This window comes from Artibeus jamaicensis, unplaced genomic scaffold (genome assembly GCF_021234435.1).
Source record: "Artibeus jamaicensis isolate MK-2021 breed Jamaican fruit bat unplaced genomic scaffold, CSHL_Jam_final contig_755, whole genome shotgun sequence".
In the NCBI taxonomy this organism is placed as follows: domain Eukaryota; kingdom Metazoa; phylum Chordata; class Mammalia; order Chiroptera; family Phyllostomidae; genus Artibeus; species Artibeus jamaicensis.
In genome coordinates this window covers 752310-757719 of record NW_026521950.1, presented here as the reverse complement: position 1 = coordinate 757719, position 5410 = coordinate 752310, and the positions used below count along the sequence as shown (strand labels likewise).

Here is a 5410-nt window from a genome sequence, read left to right as displayed (position 1 = left end):
GTTCCCGCGCTAGGACAGGAGCCGTTTCCTCTGGGTCCGAGGCGTCTCCCTGGGCAATGACGGCGCATCCCCCAGATACTCCCGCTCTCTGAGCCCCTCCCTCCGTCACGGCACTGAAACCCACGGGTCACTCGTAGCCTCCTCGGTGCAGTGCTGCCGGAAACCCAGGGAGGCCCAGTCTGCTCGTCTGTGAACAGAGAGGAGCCCCGAGGACTGGCGCACAAACAGAAGGGCCTCGTGGGCCCCACACCAACGGTGCCGCATGTCTGTTCCTCCTCCACGCACACGCTTGGCCTGTGGCTCCCGGTCTGGCCCGCCCCTCCGCAACGTTACGGAGAAGGCCCTCAGGAGACCTGCTGTCTGCGCGTCTTTCAGCACCGGCCACTGCACGTTCCAGAAGTCTGGAGCAACACAGCACCTTCCACGGCAGGCTGTGTCCCTAATACGAACTCTCCTCGGAGCAGCACTGACAACACCTGGCAGAGCAGGGAGCAGGGGGCTGCTGAGGCCGCGTTCACGCCAGAGAATCACGCCTCCTAAACGCGGCAGCTGTCTCATCGCGGAGCCACCTGCGGCACCTCTGGAGGGAGACAGAAAAAGAGCGGAACCCAGACCAAAGAATGTGGCCTTCAGGTGTGGATTTCGCTGGGGTCACAAAACTGTCCCCCAGCCTGTGATGATGGAAGTGTCTTCTTCACAAGCCAATGGCATGAGGACATCCAGTGGGTGTGGATGGGAAGCTGGGCCGAGGGAAGGGAGTAGCCAGAGGCCTTCGGGGGACAGACTCCACTCCCTACCTCTGCCTTGCGCGTGTGGGGAACCTGCTGGTTTGGGTTCGGTTTGTTTGCTTTGAGGGATCTCCTCCCCACCTTCCTCGAATCTCCTATAACCCTCGAGTGGTGACTCGAGTCCACCGAGGATAAAAACAGTCAGGAATGCTCACAGCAAAAGGGGGACCAGCAGGGAGAAAGCGAGGAAGAGGGAGACAAGAACGCAGGGAGAGCGCAGAGGTGGGTGAGGAAGAGGAGGAGTGGAGCGAGGGGACAGAGGGGGGCCCCTCAAGTCCTCAACCCCGGGAGGAGCCGGGAAGCCCTGGGGGGGCAGTGTGTTGGACTCGAGGCCACAGACAGGAGGGCTCAGCAGATGGCCTGGGGCGAGCGGCCGCACACGGCACCGTCACCCTCGGCCTCGCCCACCGCACCCCGGTGCGCCAGCCTGGTACGGTCCTACTGGTCCCGAAGCCAGAACCCACCCTTGCTACCCTCCGGGTTCTCACGGCTCTTCTGTCCCAGTCCCGCCTCCGCCTCCCACGCCCCCGTCTGCAGTTCCAATGAGCCTGCTGCCTCTCCGAGGGCAGCTGCGGGGCCGTCCTTCCCGCCCACGGAACCCCGGACAACTGGCAGGGTCTCCCACACGGGGTCGGGGCCCCTCGGAGCCCCTCGGGGCTGACGGACAACCCACCCACTCTGCAGGTGACCTCCTCTGCCCAAGGCCGGCACGGTGCCCCCAGGAACGTGGCACTCTCTTGGAGAATATTCTGGTGCAGATGACGGGCACTACAGGAATGAATAAATCATAAGTCGGCTGGACAGCACTTGGGTAGGTAAATGCATGTGTGTTATTCACTCACCAAAGCCTCCTGAAAAATAATACTCAATATCTCCCTGTGCTGACATATTTCAACTCAATTGATAATGGGTCAGGATTGAGCAAAGCGTAGAGAGTGAATTACCTTCCGGCCGTCCCTTCAAGTTTAGGGTTTCAGTCACCGATGAAATCAATGTGGAAGGGTGGGTCCTTGTTGTCTCGGGCGATGCCTGCAGCAGCTCCTAATGAAATAAACTACTGAGACCTTTTAATCAGAGCACCTGCCTGAAAGGAGGGCGCCGCTGGGAGGAAGTGGGGCCCTGGGGACCCGTCTCCCCTCGCTGGGCAAGGCCTGAGCAGCTCCTTAACTGTAGCAATGATGCATCTACCCTGGACCCAGACGCACAGACAGCAGGAGGTGGCATTCAGGGCGCAGAGTAGGTGTGACCTCAGCTGGGACTGCCCAGGTCTCCGAGCAACACTGCATCACAAGGCGCTGCGGTGGTGCCTCCAGGTCAGGGGCCGGTCCCACTCCCAGACACGTGATAAATCTCTATGGAGAGAGAGCCGTGCGGTAAGGAGGCCCTGCTCTGCACCTGAACTCCAGGCTCAGCGCTGCAGGCGTGGGAGCTGGAGACACAACTGCTGACGATCGTGCCCGTCACCCCTGCTCCCTCTGGAAAGTCAGGTAACATCACTTCAGAAATATCCCAGTATGAGGAAACGAGCTACCATCATCAGCACTGACGTAGCTCTCTGCAAAGATGTCCTTCTGGGACCACCTGTCCACCCGGGACCCGTTCGTGGCCCCTCCAGCACTCATTCCTCCTTCTGGGGAAACCCACCCTCCTCTGCTCTGTGTTGGAGTGCGTCCATCCCTCAGCTCTGCGGTGGGCCGGGGACGCCTGCCTAAACCAGCCAGCGCAGCCCGCACCCTAACAAACTCACACGCCAACCAGAGCACTCAGGACTCGCGCGGGAACTCGGGAGAAAGGCCTGCTTCTCCCTTTTTAATCAAACTCCGGCCTGCAGGATGCTCGTTCACGGCCAGAGGGAAAGTCCATCTGCAAGGGCAGCCCGCACAGGAAGGCTGGGCCGAGGGCTAAGGCTGTGCTCCGGAGCCCACAGTCCCATCTGAGCCTCTGTGTCCTGCCACCACCACTGTCCCCTCCTCAAAACAAGAGCGTTTTAGACTCTTCAGTTTGTGACCAAAAAGTTTCCTGTTTACTTTAGCCATTTAAGTTCGGCTTTTTCGTCTTCCTTTCCTCCTGCCTTCCTTTCTTTTTCCCGCTCTTTTCTTTTTTCTTTTCTTTCCTTCCTTTCTTTCTGTCATGAGCAACCAAAGAATCCTAATGGATTTCCCCTACAAGGAAATAAACCATGAACACTGGGAAATACAGCTTCTAGCAGAGGAGAAAACCCTTCTAGGGCCGCCACAGGGAAGAGGCCCCAGTGCAATCATGCCATTGGTCCGTGAAGCTGCTGTTTTCTAAGGACTGAAAAAGAACTTTTACAAGGAGCCTTGGATTTAAACAAGCCCTAGAAAAGAGCGCAGGACGCACTGGAGAGGAATGCTTCCATGGAAGGCAACATCAAAGGGGCGACCTCAGAGGCGCACGGCCCCTCCACGCCTCCTGTTTCAGATGGACCCCAATGACAAGGAGGAGCTTCTGCCCGGGGAACTCGGGTGAAGCCCCAGTGTGTCTGGGAGGGTTAAGGATGCCTCTCCCACCAGCCGCCACCCCAGAACTTCTCGTGAGAGGCCCTTTGGGTCCCTAGGGTAGAGCTGCTCACGTTGTCTGTAACGGAACCAATGCTCATGACAGATCAGGTCATCGGAGCAAGGCAAGACAATATTTTGGAAGAAGCGAAGGTCAAGCCAACATCTCCTTCCGTCCCTTTGGTCTGTGGGGAGGTCACCTTCGTGTCTAAGCACCGAGAACACCCACACTGGGCCCTCCCTTTGGGCCGAGCAGGGACGCTCAGTGCCACGGGGCACAGGCCCCAAACGGGCAGAGTTCTGCACGGTCTGTGAGCAGGAAGCTGGTGGAGTGCCCACCACCCTTTGTCCTCCACAGTGACAGCTGTTGACCGACTAAATGGAGGTATTATTCGCAGATTAAGTCTGAGAGGCTGGACTGGGGCGGAAAGAGGGTAACGGAGCACCGGGTTCGGCTCCACTCCCAATTATGCCACAAAAGCCTAAACCACCAGGTCAGGGATAAAAGTGAATAAATGTTTCTAAATTCTTATCTTAAACACACTTAAGCTTAAAGCTATTTAACTGGGGCTTTAAAAGCATGTGAGCTTTGTGGAGCCCAGCTACCTGCCTCGTTCTCTTGCTCTTATTTTTGCTTTTATCCTTTTAGTCTTGAAGAAGCCTAATTAGAAGCTTGAACAGGGCTCTCTCTCCCTGCCCTTAAATCAGTAATTGGCTGCAGTGCAGAGACTGTCAGGAAATTAACACATCACAACATGACAGCTGTTAATTTTTTCTCCTTATTTGTCATATGAATCACCGCTGATTTGCCGGAGTGCATAACAAATTAGTGGGCTGTAATCAGCGGCCTCTCTTCTGCGAGCTGCACCTCCTCTTCCTCCCCCTTCCTCTCTCCCTCTAAAGTCCATTACTCCACCGCCTCAGCAGAGGCGACTGTTCCTAGGTGTGTCATTGTCAATAAATCAGAATAAGCAAATGCTAAAAGCGCAAGAAGCTCTTTAAACTTTGATGAAGGCTTTTAGTTACATTTTTAAACTTACACTCATAACCGGAATCTTTTCTTTTTTAAACTGTCACTCCCTGGTGGTGATAGACTGTCAGGCTAGCAGTCACTTCCTCGTCCGTGCCAGCGAAGGTGGAACTGCCAGTGTCACGTGCACGGGTCTGGCCGACGCGGGAGGAGGCGCCTTTGGGGAGGCGTGGAGGGGCGTGTTAGACCGCGCGGGTCGGACCAGAGGCCCTTCCTTTCTGAATCAGGGATTTGGGTGAAGGACTTGGGGAAGTGAGGTGCATGGGGGGGGGGGCAGACAGGGCAGGGGAGGAGCAACGGACTCTGGAAGCTCACGGTCCAAACCTTTCTAACTGGTCTCAGATCCACTGCACACCTGCAAAGGGGAGTGAGCCTCTGTTACCCACCTTTGTGGTGGCAACCGAGACAACCCAGCAGTCATAGGTTCTGGGACTTCCTTCTTCACTCGGCATTTTAGCGGGTCTCAAATGTGATATTTACGGCATCCAGAAGAAAGGGTGTACAGCAAGGGTGATGACAATGTGGCAGCTTCACACTGCGGGTCTGTCCCAGGCTCTAAGATTTGACAAGCAAATCTGGATTCTCTGCATCTACACAGCAGATGCAAAAGGGAGAAAGAGTTTCCGCCTTCACAGCCTGCACCTTGCTGGCCTGGGAAACCCTCATCTTTCCAAGTCGGGTCCCCGGGGGGCTGTGGGCCATCCCGTGGGGCCACAGCCTCCTGGGGCTGTGCGAGCCTCTTTTCCTGGGTACTGTAGACTGGCACCCAGGCTAAGGTGACAGGGTTTCAGAAACAAGTTTCTCCTTTCCTTTCTTCTCACATCCTTCCTTCCGTCCACCCACCCTCCCACCCTCCGTTCTTCCTCCCCCCCTCCTCCCACCCATCCGCCCACTCGCTCCTCCGGTACCAGCAGGGTAGAACAAGCGGGACAGACGAAGAGTAGAGGATGGATCTGTGTCAGGGTAGGACACAGGGAGGAAAGTTGCAGCCCCAGAGAAGTGATCAGACCCAGGGCCCGCTGCCTCCCCTGGGCCACCTGGAGTGGGAGGTGGGGGAAGGGAGAGGCCCTTGC

At 56.8% G+C, this 5410-nt stretch overlaps 1 long non-coding RNA gene across 1 annotated transcript; it reads right to left on the bottom strand.

Moving 5' to 3' along the window:
- Positions 1-1472: 1472 nt before the first annotated feature.
- On the bottom strand, positions 1473-4431 carry LOC119047129 (uncharacterized). The gene is made up of 3 exons (XR_005082089.2): positions 4348-4431; positions 1957-2140; positions 1473-1829 (listed from the first exon to the last, which is right to left on the bottom strand). It is a non-coding gene; the product is annotated as an uncharacterized LOC119047129 (long non-coding RNA).
- Between the last annotated feature and the right edge of the window lie 979 nt (positions 4432-5410).